Below are 15,768 nucleotides of genomic sequence, written 5' to 3' on the forward strand. Positions count from 1 at the left end.
CTGTAGGACGTGACCCTAGAAGATGGATTAGAAAAGCCATAGGAGTGAAAGTTATTTTATAGACTAACTATCCTTCTTACTGTTTATTAGTTAACCCCCTCAAGTATCTTGAACAGTTAAGTAGGAACTAGTGCTAAGACCACCATTCATGTTTGTTTTATATTGCAACGTTATCGTCTTAGCGTATCTGATTATGCCACTTTCGTGGTATGAAGATACCAGATTGTTTGCTTGATTGGTAGTTGTTTGTTAAATTGCTTAGTGTCGAAATTATTCTACTATATATATAATATTACCATATTGTTTGTTGTTTGTTTGTTGGTGTTATTCGTTGTTGTGTTTTGTTGGTTTGATCATATTATGCATATGTATAGAATATATTTATATATACATAGCCTTGGCCCTATTATATCTATAACTCTTCTATGCTTGTCCACCAGATGCCACCGAGGCGTGATACTAGACGTAATACTGCAGGAGGAGACAACAATGGCAATGGAGTACCACCATACATACAGCAGGTTATTGAGGGTCAGGCCCAGTTGATCCAGTTGCTTACTCAGAACCAGAACAACAACAATAACAACAACAACCCGCCGCCACCTCCACCTGTGGATATGCTTACCAGGTTCTTGAGGTTGAATCCTTAGAGGTTCTCCAGTTCCCCTGAACCTATTGTTGCTGATGACTGGCTCCATGCAGTCAATAGGAACCTGGAGACGGTTGGATGCACTGATGCAGAGAGGGTGAGGTTTGCCTCACATTTGTTGGAGGGTCCTGCTGCAGCTTGGTGGGACAATTACTTGGTCACTTATCCCATTGCTACCATCACATGGCCTCAGTTTCAGGATGCTTTTCGCGCTGCACATGTGTCTACTGGTGCTATGAGTCTAAAAAAGAAGGAGTTTCACAGTTTGCGCCAGGGAGGTCGCACATTTAATGCTTATGTGGAGGAATTTAATAATCTTGCACGTTATGCTCCTAATGATGTTAACACTGATGCAGCTAGCCAGGAGAAATTTTTGGAGGGCCTAAATGATGACTTGAGCCTTTAGTTGACAGTGGCCACTTTTAGGAATTGTCAGGACCTAATTGATAAGGCCATTGTGTTGGATGGAAAGCAACATGCCATAGAGAATCGCAAGAGGAAGTACAACAACAATAATAGGTATAATTCAGGACCACAGCAGAAACCACGCACTTCATATCATGGTAATGGAGGTAATGGACATAATCATCATGGAGGTAATGGACATAATCATCATGGAGGTAATGATCATAATCATCATGGAGGGAATGGCCACAACCATAATGGCCACCATCATCATAATGGGCACAAGAGTAACAATGGCAATGACAGAGGTAATGGAAATGGTAATGGCAATGGAGGGAACAATAACCAGAACCACTAGGTTACACGTGCGCCAAGGGATTTGAGTCAGGTGCAGTGCTTCAGGTGTAAGGCTATGGGGCACTATGCCACATATTGCCCGGGGGCGAAGAACTCAGGATCCAGCAAGCCAAACCCATTCCAAAAGGGTCATGTCAACCATGTTAATGTTGAGGAGGTCTATAATGAACCTGATGCAGTGATTGCTAAGTTCTTGATTAACTCAGTACCCGCGCTTGTTCTTTTTGATACGGGTGCATCGCATTCATTTATTTCGAGGGTATTTGTTGATAAACATGGATTGCCAACCAAAACACTTAGTATGCCTATTAGAGTGAGTTCCCCAGGAGCTGAGATGATAGCAGGTGTTGGTTGCCATCAGTTGACTTTGTCTATTGGAAAGCACGATTTTCCTACGGATTTGATTATATTGAAGTCACAAGGTCTGGATATTATTTTGGGTATGGATTGGTCGCAGTTATATAAATGTCGTATTGATTGTGCTAGTCGATTTATTACTCTCAGTGCACCAGGAGGGAAGAGGATCAAATATGTGTGTAAGTATAAGCGTAATCAAGTGCAGGTGAACTCTCTTAAGGGGGGTAGCCTGGAAGAGGTGCCAGTTGTGAGAGATTATCCAGATGTGTTTCCAGAGGAGTTGCCAGGTATGCCACTAGATAGAGATATTGAGTTTCTTATTGATTTAATACCGGGCACTAGACCTATTGCAAAGAGACCGTATAGAATGCCTCCTAAAGAGTTGGAAGAATTGAAGAAGCAGATAAGAGAATTGCAGGCACAAGGATTTATTCGCCCAAGTTCATCACCTTGGGGAGCTCCAGTTTTGTTTGTGGAGAAGAAGGATGGGACCTTGAGGATGTGTGTTGATTATCATTCTCTGAATGAGGTAACCATTAAGAATAAGTATCCTTTGCCTATGATAAATGATCTATTTGACCAGTTGGAGGGAGCTACTGTGTTTTCTAAGATTGATCTTCGTTCTGGTTATCATCAGTTAAGGATTCATGAGCAAGATATTCCCAAGACTGCTTTTACCACGAGGTATGGGTTGTATGAATATACTATTATGTCATTCGGATTGACTAACGCCCCTGCATACATCATGAATATGATGAACAAGGTGTTTATGGAGTTCTTGGATAAATTTGTGGTTGTTTTCATTGATGATATATTGGTGTTCTCCAAGAATAAGCAAGAGCATGAGGTGCATCTGCGTTTGGTAATGGAGAAACTAAGGGAACATCAGTTGTATGCCAAGTTTAGCAAATGTGAGTTTTGGCTGGATGAGGTAGCATTCCTTGGACATGTTGTGTTAGGTAATGGAGTTGCAGTTGATCCATCTAAGGTTGCTGCAGTTACAGAGTGGGAGACACCCACGACAGTTGGAGAGATTCGCAGCTTTTTGGGCCTTGCAGGTTATTACAGGAGGTTTATTGAGAACTTTTCCAAGATTGCAAAGCCTATGACTGAATTATTGAAGAAGGAGAAGAAGTTTGTTTGGACTGATGAATGTGAAGCCAGCTTTCAGGAATTGAAGCAGCGTTTGGTTACGGCACCAGTCTTAACTCTGCCGGATATACATAAGGACTTCCAGGTATATTGTGATGCTTCTCGTCAAGGACTTGGGAGTGTTTTGATGCAGGAAGGTAAAGTTGTTTCATATGCTTCACGTCAGCTTAAGAATCATGAGCACAATTATCCTACACATGATTTGGAGTTAGCTTCAGTTGTGCATGCATTGAAAACTTGGACGCCATATCTTATTGGTAATCATTGTGATATATTTACTGATCATAAGAGCTTGAAGTATATTTTTACTCAGAAGGATTTGAACCTCAGGCAGAGGAGATGGTTGGAGCTTATTAAGGATTATGATTTGAATGTGCAGTATCATCCTGGTAAGGCTAATGTTGTTGCTGATGCATTGAGTCGTAGGAGCCATGCTAATGCAATTAATATTGATAATATGCCACCCGAGTTATGTGAACAGTTCAGGAATCTCAGGTCGGAGATGGTTCCTAAGGGATATTTAGCAACACTTGAGGTAAAGCCTACTTTGCTTGACAGGATTAGAGAAGCTCAAAAGAATGATAAGGAGATTGCTGAGATAAAAGAGAATATGGTTAAAGGTAAGGCAGAAGGTTTCCATGAGGATGAACATGGGGCCATATGGTTTGAGAAGCGTATTTGTGTACCTCAGGATGCAGATATCAGGAAGTTGATTCTTCAGGAGGCGCATGATTCACCTTATTCTATTCACCTAGGTAATACTAAGATGTATTTGGATTTGAGGGAAAGATTTTGGTGGCCTAGCCTAAAGAGGGAAATTGCTGGGTATATTGCAACATGTGATGTGTGCCAAAGAGTTAAGGCGGAACATCAGAGACTAGCAGGTTTGTTACAACCATTGCCTACACCTGAATGGAAGTGGGATGAGATTGGTATGGATTTCGTTACAGGTCTACCCCGGACTCGGTCAGGATATGATTCTATTTGGGTAGTTGTTGATCGTCTGACTAAAGTTGCTCACTTCATCCCGGTAAAGACTACTTATACCAGTGCTCAGCTAGCAAAAATTTATATGTCTAAAATTGTTTGTATGCATGGAGTTCCAAGGAAGGTAATGTCTGATAGAGGTACTCAGTTCACATCCAAATTTTGGCGTCAGTTGCATGAATCCTTGGGCACCAGGCTGGAGTTTAGTACAACTTTCCATCCACAGACAGATGGGCAGACAGAGAGGGTAAATCAGATTTTGGAGGATATGTTGAGAGCTTGTGCTTTGGACTATGGGTCCAGTTGGGATGATAATTTACCTTATGCAGAGTTCTCATATAATAACAGTTATCAGGCTAGTCTGAAGATGGCACCATTTGAGGTATTGTATGGTAGGAAGTGCAGGACACCGTTGATGTGGGATGAGGTTGGAGAACGTCAATTCTTTGGACCAGACTTGATCAGAGATGCTGAGGAGAAGGTCAAGTTGATTCGTGACAGGCTGAAGATAGCACAGTCCAGACAGAAGAGTTATGCAGATGCAAAACGTAAGGAGGTGACATATGAGGTAGGAGACCATGCATATCTTAGAGTTTCACCACTTCGTGGGATTAAGAGGTTTGGAATCAAGGGTAAGTTAGCACCACGTTTTGTGGGGCCTTACAAGATCTTGGAGCGTAGAGGGGAGGTATTATCAGCTGGAGTTGCCAGAATCCTTGTCAGGAGTTCATAATGTGTTTCATGTATCTCAGTTGAAGAAGTGCCATGCAGAGATGATGGATGTTCCATTGAGGGACACAGTGCCACTTGAGGCAATTCAGTTGGAGAGTGATTTGACATATGAGGAGAAGCCTGTTAAGATTCTGGAGACAGCACAGAGAGTTACTCGCACCAAGACAATCAAGTTATGCAAGGTTCAGCGGGATCATCACACAGAGGAGGAAGCTACCTGGGAACGAGAGGAAGATCTCAAGCAGGATCACCCACACCTATTTGCTAGCCAGCCCGAATCTCGAGGGCGAGATTCATCTTAAGGGGGGTAGGTTTGTAACATCCCAATTTTATTAAATTAGGATGTTAATAGATCATTCATATGCATATCATATTTTTATTGCATTATTTGCTTTTTCAGAATATTCAAATCATTATGCAACAAAAGGCAATTTATTTGGAGTGGAGATAACATGACTTCTCCCCTATTTTAAAAATGTTCATAATGTGCAGAATATTATTTACAGTTCATATGATATGTTCTGGTAATTTTTGTGATCTTCAAAGTATTTTAATTGTGTGTTATTTTACTGTTTGTGTGGCCTTTTACATCAAAATGAATTTCTAAAATTGCATTAGGTGAGGAACTAGTGTTCCTGTAGTTTATATTAGCAGTATAGATTTTTACTGTGTGTCTATGTATTTTTTTATTTAGTTTTTATACTGTTGTTTTATTTTTAGTTATTAGCTGCTATAGTTTTTTTTAAAACAAAAAAGGGAAGCGCAGCACAGCGCAGCTCCGCACCACGGCCCAGCAAGCCAACGCCACGACCCAGCACACCCCGCAGCCCACTTCGACCGAAGCGGTGCTCCGCACCGCTGCGCCCGATCCGCATCGCCCCTCGCCTCCCGTCGCTGACCAGTGGGCCCCACCGCACGCCTGTTCCTCTGCTTCCCCGAGCCGGACACCACACGCGCGCACCGCACGCACGCCGAGGCCGAGCCGGTTCACCCCACGTTCCTACTCCACCTCGAGCGCTCCCGAGTCGCCGTGTGCAAGCAGAAGACCCAGGGAAACCCCGCATCCACTCGTTGTTCTTCCTCGCTGCCGCACGCTTCAGCTAGGGCGAAACGGATCTCGCCGGAGGAGCTCGAGATGCCGCCATTTCACCAGTCGTTTTCTTGGCTGTAAGATCATACCCGGCCGCTCCGCTTGTTCCTCTCGGACCCCCTCTCAGTTGCCGCTCGTTTGACACCTCGGGGTGACCTACAGACCACCAGAACGACGCCGCCGCCGACGCCCAATTTCGCCGAAGCATCGAGGTTCACCTCGCCGCTGTCGCCTACAGAGGACGTATCGCCGCCGTCCGACACCACCACCACCTCCGCCACTCGTCGCTGAACCCATCCGCCACTTCACCCTCGCCGGAGACCCACCGGAGAGCCGCCGCCGACGACACCCGACCGCCGCCGCCGTTTTTCTGTTTCTGGTGAGCACGCACACGCACAGGAGGTCTTCAACCAATCACCCGCTGCCACGTGGCACTTCGCTACAGGAACAGCTCAGGAGTTCGCTACAGTACCAGGAGTTTTTTGTTTTGCTTTTGTTTTATTTTCAGATTTCACCAAAACTTCCATTAGCTATAACTCCTAATCTGTATATCCAAATTAGGTAATTCTTTTTCCTATGATCTCACAAAAATCGGCACATTATCACAGTACCAACTTTGCACATGTTTGCTCTGTTCAAATTTGAATTCATTTGAATTTGAAATAAATCTTCCGGAGGCCATAACTCTCAAACCGTTTATCGGAATCGAGTGATTCTTTTTGCATTGACCATAGTGCATTTTAGGTTCTGTTAATCTTTTGTTGTTGAGTTTTTAAAATGTTTTCCTTGCTGTTGGTTTTGTTTTGGATCTTTTCATGTTCCGGTGATTGATTTGTTGAATTGTGTGAAACGTGTAGATTGTCCAGAGTGCGACGCGAGCTATTGTCAGGAGTGTGACTTGCTGAACCAGAACCAAGGCAAGTTACATGTTGGTCATCCTTTACCTATTGTTTTCTATGCATGTAGTTATATCACACTATGAATATATGCATGTATAGGAATACTATATTATTTTTGCTATGCTGATGAGCTATCTTCCCGTCTTTGCAAGTCGTGGTAGTGGTAGGTTGCTATGCTTTGTAGACGGGGGTGGTTCGTGTATTCATTGAGTTTATGTGAGGATTATATATATTTAACAAATTGAGTAGTAACTCAGGATTTAACTCACCTCTGGGCGGAAGTGGTATTGCTTGGTGTTGAGGGAAGGCATCATGGGGTCTTGCACCTTTTCTAAGGCCATGCGCTCATGAGAGTGCACCCTAAGTGGAATGCCGCCCAGGCTCAAAAAGATCAGACAGACTTAGTGACTAGTAGCTTCCATGTGTGGCCACTGGCTATATGGGCTCTGGCTTAGTTGATCAGTTGTTGGAACCCTGGCCCAGACAGTGTCGATGATGTAGCATATGTAGGTGGGATGTGGCCGTCAGGTGGTCAAGGGAACCTCTTCTGAAAGACTTCGTCTCAATCTTCGGATTGGGTCCAGTGGGTAAAGTGTACTAAACTCTGCAGAGTATTAAAACTAATCATGATTAGCCGTGCCCCGGTTATGGGTAAATTTGAGCCACTATGCCATTACAGTTGTTGGATGATCTTGACAGATGTGACACTTAATAATATTTGTGGGCAACTTAATAAAGGGTAGGTTGGAGTTGATTTTGCCAACTCAACCTTGTGTATTTAATTGTAGTAATAAAAGAACTAAATAAAAATTTGACTATTAGGTAGTTATGAGGATAAAATCAGCTTTCTGCAAAAATAAACCCTCAAGCCTTCCTTTGTTGTACTATGCATATACATGTATGTTTGCTTTATTATTACTCCTGTGTAACTTGCCAATACATTCCAAGTATTGACCTATATGGCTGCAACGTCTCATGTTGCAGGATATTCAGATGAAGAGTAAGGTACCGTTAGGGTCGCGAGTCTGCACTCAGCATCGCCAGTGGGCTATGATGGGACTCATCGTTATTTTCTGCTACTTTCTATTGTTTGATTGAATAAAGCTAGCCAAGTGCTATGCAGATTGTTTTATATTATACATTCTGGATCATACATTGTAATAAATGATGCACTTGCTATTCTGGTATTCATCTATACTGTGTGTGCTAGCGAGTTCGATCCAGGGACTAGCCCGGTAAGCACAGAGACTCAAATCCTTCGAGGTTTGATCATTACATTAGTAGAAGCTAGATAAACAGAACTCGAAGAAGTGAATTCAAAAGGAAAAAATAAATAAAAATGGACTACAAGGTGAGAACACCCACTTCCTACATCAAGCTAAAAACGAAAGCATTAGGACGATTAAGACTCTTCTTATTACACATCAAAGAACACCACGCTTAAGAGAAACAGAAACTACAACATATACACATCGAAGAACACGAGGATACATGATAGTAATTGAAAGGGTGTTACTTACCAAAGCTCGTTTTACAGGTTCGGTGCAGCTCCTCTTTAACTTGCCACGCTCCTTGAAGATGTCCCGAATATCCCGTGTTTGGTCTTCATTGCTCCTCTGCATGTTCGCACTCATGGTTTTAAAATCTCAACATGGCAAGAAAAATATACTACTAGTAATACTCGCGCATCTTGTGGGCAACATTAAAGCACTCGTCTGCCATGTTAGAGCATCTCCAACAAGATAAACTACTCATACAAATGCATCTTGATGCGTGCAATGCATGGGATTTTGCTAGTTCTAAAAACCATTCCATCATTTGCCACACTACTGGTTGCAGATGAAAAACCTACCTAAGCACAGTGCGATACAGGAGCGACACACAATTACAAGCTGATATTCTGTTGGACAATGGAGGCTATAACCAATTACTTTTACGGGAACAATAGCACCCAGGAAATTTGAAGGGTAGGTATGAACAAAATTGGAACTGCACATGTACTGCTAAGTGATTCAATACACACATTACCAATCGAGGAGGAGAACGATGGTCGCGCCGGCCTCTGTGAGTCATGGTCGGCAACGAGAGTTAGTTCATTGTCCACGACGGTGGTACTTCTGCGCCTGGCGTCGGCTTCTAGGAAGCAGATCCGAGACCGTGGAAGACGATGCTGGGGAAGAGGCTCCGTGTATGACGACGATGGTGGACCGGCTCTAGTGCGGCGTACGAGGTCGTCGATGAGGCAGATGCGCCGCGGTGGACGAGTGCGCCGATGTAAAGGGGAGGAGCACGAAGGCTGCGGTGCCGTGGAGAAGTCTATTTTGCGGTGGGGATAGAAATTGGGGAGTATTCAGGTGTACTACTCTGGGTGCCGGGGTGGGGTTGGCTGGGTAGGGTGAACCTGAAGTTACGAAAACAGCCCCCTACCAAGCGTCATCCGCAGGCGTGTTCCGAAGGCTATGATGGTAACTTCCCACTGCTCGAATCAGGGTCGCGGGAGATTTTCCCGCAGACCTCAAAATTTTGTGACACTGGACTCCCCTTGTGGCGTGTTGAGTGATTCGGCTAAGAAACTAGCAAGTAGTAGTAGTAGTAAACTCTGCATATTAGGTTTGAGCGAAGTCAAACTTCCTAAAGTTTGACCAAGTTTATAGAAAAATATAAACATTTACCATAACAAATATGTATGATGTGAAAGTACATTCAATAATGAATGTAATGGTAGTTATTTGTTATTGTATATGTTAATATTTTTTTGTTATAAGCTTTCTGAGAGTTTACAAAACTTGACTTTGACCAATGCTAATACGCGGACTTAAATAAAAACAGAGGGAGTACACACTTGTTTTCTTAGTTTGTAGTGAACTAATCATTTGTTGAAATTGTGAAATAAATATATTAGGCTATTGACTTCGAATATAATGGTCTATACAATTCAATAGTTACAATCATTGTTGAATCCCAAGATGTATACAAGGTCTATAGTACTTCACAACATGCTCAAACTCACATAATCCCAGTCAAATGAGAATCTAAATGCATTTCATAGTTATTACTTTGTAGGATGCAACAAGAACAACCATAACTCTACATCAGCCATTATAGAAGCAACATTTTGACATATCCCAATGTGTGAATGAAACATGCAGAGAGAGCTTTTGAAGATGAAGCAGATAGGGCGGGAAAGATTGTATGTATGTGGACGAGAGAGTAGGAGACAAACCCAACGAGACAGAGAGAGAGAGATAGAGAGAGAGAAAGAGAGAGGAAGAAGTTAGGTCTGTGAGAAAGATGCATACATGTAATATACATGAGATGCGTGTGCATCTGAATTCTGTATATGTGGAAGGAGAAGAGACAATATGTTTGATGAGAGAGCAGATAAACATGGACGAGAGGGGAAGGATCTCGTGGGTTGAGGGATTGACAATTTTGTGCGGGGGAGAGAGGGATTGGTAATTTTGTGCAAGAGAGAGAGAGGGTGGGGGAGGAGTCAGTCAGCCATCGTCACATCACCCTGCTTCCAAATGACCCCGCATTCTCTAGTGCGGTGTGGTCGCCGTCTTCGATCTGCTCATTGCCCTCTTTGAAGATTGAGGTGTTGTGCATGTTGGGGTGCAAAGAAGCACAAGCGAGAGTGGTCGCCGTATAACCTTGGATGGGGATGAATTGTGTGCTCGGGGGAGTGTGTGTGTGTGTGTTGTGCTGCATGTGTCTGTGTGTGTGTCTGTGTTTGTGTGTGTGTGTGTTGTGCTGCATGTGTGTGTGTGTGTCAGATATTGAGAGAAAACAAACCTAAAGAGAGAAATGGGTATTCACGAAGAGATTGTGCGGGCCTTGAGGTGGGCAGGGGCCGGGTGAGGGTGTCAAAATGTGCGCGTTGATGCATGTGTTGCATGCGACCGTGCGAGGGACGAACGAATCGAGAGAGATGGTTGTTGTGTTACAGATGCTCCTCTCTCTATCTCTCTCTCCCTCTCTCTCTCTCACACACACACAAGTAAACTAGAAGACCGTTGTCTCATGTATACACAACGTATCGGCATCTGTCTATGTCTCACTCATGCATGATCATTTGCACATTCACACCTCTCTATGTCTGTATCACACGCACACCGTCTCCACATTGCCCTTCCGCCACAACACACATATGGACACATACACACGTTCTCTCTCAGTATTAAAAAAACTAGGGCGCACCTAAAGCGTCCAAATCCAAATAAACACGAACTGGAGCTAAATTCAAATATATGGAAATATTGCAGCGTCAAGAACTTTCACAAGAAAAAAAGTTGAGTAATATTCGAGGATTGTTTTCACACACACAAAAAGGTTCGGTGGATGTCCTTCGAGCGCGACACGGTGACACACTGTTTGATCGACCGCGCGGCCGCGGTTCACGCGCTTGCACAGGATTCTGTATCATGGCCGTGGTACTAAGGCTGGTCACAATGGGCAAGAACATAAGCTAGTAACTAATAAAAGCGCTGCCTAAGTCTAATGTTTACGTGTACTAGTATGGTTTTCGTTTAAGTTTGACCAACCTTATATATAAAACTAAAGTAAGCTCCCACACGTGCACTCATCAATATGCCGTCGCAACCGTTGCGCATGCCGGCGCCCGCCTGCTCCGGCCAACAATTTCTCGCCCATCACCATCGTGTTGCCGCCATCCCTGTGCCATGAAGCCGAAGGCTCGCCCGCTCACGACATCTGCAGTCCCTCCTCGCGATGCCGCCATGCTGCTAAGCAGGCGAGCAGCTGGTGGAGCCGCGTCTATGCACGCAGCGTACGAAGAGGAGGACGAGCGCGTGCTCTAGCACGCCGGCGAGGAGGAACTAGCGTGTCATTGTCGTCTCCGCCTGCGCGGAGGAGGCGCGCATGGTGGCTGTCGCGGCGGAAGCCGGTCACGCGCGCATCGAGCCCGCAAACCGGGTGCGGACGCGGAATCTACCTTCGAGACCTTGAATGCCACATGGATCCTGCAATCTGAAGGAGCAATTTCGGTCAGTCGACTCATGTGAGCCATTTGATGCAACATGGATGGCTAGAAGGGCTTCTTCCACCTCTTCTGCCGTCTTCTTCCTTCGCTCCATCGAACTTCTTTCACAAATTGACTGACCCAAATTATACTACTTGTACGTACGTATTAAGTACAGTAGGAACACGAAAATACGAGCAGTAGTACCAACTTCAAGAAGAACAATAGTAAGACATAGTACTAGTACTACTCTACGTACTAAAGAGTTCAAATAACGAGAAAGAACATAAACATAGTTCTGCTGGGGCCTCAGCACAACACACCCTTGAAAATAAACTAATAAGCAACTAGTCCGCTTGACACTGCAGTAGAACCAGCATGAGTGATGGCACTGCCACCTACTTGGAGTCCGAGTCCACGTCCTCGACTTTGTCCTCGTCCCTCTTCCTCTTCCTCTTCGCCGATGCTTCTTTGCTTGAATCGGACACTAGGCTCTGCTTCTTAATCCAACCCTTGTAGATATTTAAACAAAGGTAGGCATCCATTGTTGCATACAGGATGTGATCTTCATCTAATGTCTTCGACTCCCATGTATGATGAAACTCGTGATGAGGTTTCTTCAGTTTAGCATACAAAGGATCAATCATGGCTGCTGCCAGGGTCAGCATTGAAGGTTGAGAGGAGGACACCAGGCTTGCCTTCTGGAGATCCAAGGGCTAGCCTACAACGAGACCTATCCGACGCAGGATGTCACTATCGTTCTTAAAGCCTACAGTAACGAATTTCACTCTTTTGTCCTTGAGGAAGTTCTTAAAATCCTGGCACTCAACGTCGGCATGGCATATGTGGTAGACCAAGCAAATGTTATGTACGCAAACCTGGATCATGGCGGGCTTCTTCCTCTCTTCGTCCTTTAGATCCTTCTCTCGTCCCATGACTGTGATGTACTCAACATCTAGACCAGCGACCCACTCATCCGTTGAACTGTTGAACATGCGTAGGAAGCGAGCAAGCCATGCTTTCACCGTGTCGGATCCACGTGTGTAGATGACGATGAACTGATCGCCGGTGATGGCTCTAACCTGGTACTCAGCGGCGACCATGGAGATTTGGGAGGCCATGGATTTTGGAGGAGGGTTGTACCCCGCAAAAAAACTGGGAGCGAACTAATGTGAAAGGACAGGACGACTGGGAGCGAACTGTTGTAAGGTAGAAGACGGGGACGAGTAGGGCGTGCGAACTGCGTGGGGTTGCTGGCTTGCCCAGTGGATAAACGGCTGCAAGCCCCCAAAGAGTTCTCAAGAACTATGCGGGACCCACTAGATGTCATGTCTACTAGACCCATATCGTAGGCCTGACGGTATAGCTTCTGCCTGTTCGCACGCCATGCCGGTGTGTGGATTTAACTTCACTTAATTCCGTCAAACATCGCGCCTCCCACGATCTTCACCTCCCTCGCGCAGTCGCACCCTTTGAGACTTCGACCGGCTATAAATGAGCAATTTATTTTGCCTTTTTTAGACAAGCAATTTTTTTGCCTACTCCGCATGCATGATACTCCTTCTGGTCCTTTTTACTCCCACAAACCGTTTGCAAAGTGTTTGACCAAATTTATACTTTTTTTTGAACACTACCTTATATTAATTAACCAGCCACACCAGTACACTCATTCGATACAATATTCACCACACAGGGTGGTACATTATTTACAAGAATACCATCTAATCTATTGTCAAAGCTATACTTAGAGATTATGTGTGCCACCTTATTGGCCGAACGGCTAATCTTTGACAATTGAAGATTGTTGATCAACTTCAAGATGCTCAACGCTTTCATCTTCAGGTCACGCATAACAAACCTGTCAACGCTTTGACAGGCATCAATGAAATCCCACAACCAAATTTATACTAAAAATATCAATATCTACAATACTCCCAAAACACTTAGGTGGGGCGCATTAACTTCTACCTCATTTCTTGTTTCTTGACATATCAACCAATAGGAGATGTGGGTGTGCATGCTTTTAATGACTTGAGACTACCAAACACGACATGCAGTGGTTAGTTCATTGCATGCAATGCTATTAATTAGCAAATAAACATTAAGATCTCTCATTTTCGCCTCCTCCTTGGTCACAGTGCACAATCTAAGATGACTTGCTCACCTAGACGGAGGGAGTACTGATTATAATGAGTACTCCCTCCTTCCATCTATATAGGGCCCAATGCGTTTTCAAGACCGCCTTTGACTATTGATAAAATTAATACTACATGACATGCATAATGTGAAAATTATATCATTGAAAGCTTCTTTCACATACGAAAATGATGATGTGCTTTGTGTAAGTTGCGTGTCATATATTATTGCTCTAACATTTGGTCAAAGTTAGCCTCGAAAAACGCATTAGGCCCTATATAGATGGAAGGAGGGAGTATAAGAACTACGTTTTATAATGAGTGTAAAAATATTGATTTGACATTGTGAATGTTGATACATTGTGGAATAGTTTTTGAAGTCTGCAAAAGTACTCAACTAGTGTTGTTGTTCTCCACAAAAAAATGTGTTTACCAATGCATGCATGAACTCTAGTTACTCTAACCCCCCTCTCTTCTTTAATTCTTTGCCACATCAGCATGTTTGCTATTCTCGTGTGCATGATACCAGCTAAGATACCACCATTATGGCCAGCCTTAATCATCGCATGCAATAATTTAGTGCACCTTGAAATATGAACATGTGTGGGGCGTGTTTGTTTTTAATGACTTGAGACTATACCTAGCCCGGCATGCAAGATGACTTATTATGCACCGTTCCCCATACATGCAGAAAGCCCGTTCGTCTCCAAATTTTTTCCTCTCCACGTGTGGAAACAATATGCCTGCCAAACTCTCCTTCTCCCTCCGGCGGTCCCACCACTCCACCCCATGTGAAAAAAATCTGCATGCATGACTCTCCTCCCCCCATGCTCGTCCAATCCGTTGTGACCAGCAATATTTCCACCCCTTCGCTCCCCCTAATTTACTCCAACAAATATGCCCACGTAGCTGTTACTTAACTGCAGGTGCATTCGGTGACTAACATATGGGCCCAACAGGGGTCTAGCCCACATGTCAGTGACGCAACTGGACCGACAGTTAAGTCAGTGTAGCTCAGTCCATATCTTATGTAGGTGTGCCATTGCTCGCTATAAATACTGCGCCTCCCACGACATCGCTATCTCCTCCCCCTCCTGTTCACGTTCATCGCTATCTCCTCCCCCTCCCTCTCACGTCGACCACCATGGCATCGCCCCTCCCAAGCCCTAGGAGCCCCTCGCTGCACCGCGCGGATGGTCACGCGTCGCCGTTCCATTCCTTGCTGCCACTAGTCGAGGAGGACGCGTCGGTGTTCCGCTCCTTGCCGCTATGCGACGCGTCGCCATTCCGTTCCTCGCCGCCACTAGTCGAGGAGGATGCGTCGGTGTTCCGCTCCTCGCCGCGACGCGATGTGTCGCCGTTCCGTTCCTCTCCACCACTAGTCGAGGAGGACACATCGGTATTCTGCTCCATGCCACGACGCGTCGAGGTGGACGCGTCGGCGTTCCCAATCTTGCCAGCACGCGCGCCGGAGGACGCGTCGGCTCCCCGCTACGAGGAGAACGCCGCGCCGCCCGCCGAGCCCCCCAGCCTTGAGGAGCTTTGGAAAGAAATGGATGTCGCCTTGTGGGAGACTTTGCCTCCAGCAGAGCGCGCCAAAATAGAGGCGGAGAAGAAGGCCGAGGAAGAGAAGCGCACCGCGGAACAAGCTGTCTGGGAGGCCTATGTCGCGTCCGAGAGAGTTAGGCAACTGGCTCTTTGGCAGAAGGCTCATGCGAGGGCCGTGAGGGTGGCGGAGGACGCCCGTGCCGACACCCTGAGTGCATTCGGGCCCAAGCGCCTCATCTACGCTTGGCGGTACGTGGACCGGGTGCACGCTTCCAGCGAGGAGGAGTACCTGTTGGTGCTGGATCACCACACCAGTGAGATCGCGCTCGCCCACCGGAAAGCCGCCAATCAGCACCTCGCGAGTTGCAAGGCTGAGGAAGAGGCGTTGTGTCGGCACGCTAGGAAACGGCCACGCACCAGGGCACTCGTGGCGCGCCGCAAGCGCTCCTGCGAGCGCCGTGGCTTTTTGGAGGAGT

At 45.4% G+C, this 15,768-nt stretch overlaps 1 pseudogene; it reads left to right on the forward strand.

Annotated features, from left to right (window-relative positions):
• Window positions 1-366: 366 nt before the first annotated feature.
• LOC147985663 (uncharacterized) lies at window positions 367-7,632 on the forward strand (annotated as a pseudogene).
• The last annotated feature ends 8,136 nt before the right edge of the window (window positions 7,633-15,768 follow it).

This window comes from Triticum urartu, chromosome 2A (assembly GCF_056163025.1).
Source record: "Triticum urartu cultivar PI428250 chromosome 2A, HENAU_Tu73, whole genome shotgun sequence".
NCBI lineage: Eukaryota > Viridiplantae > Streptophyta > Magnoliopsida > Poales > Poaceae > Triticum > Triticum urartu.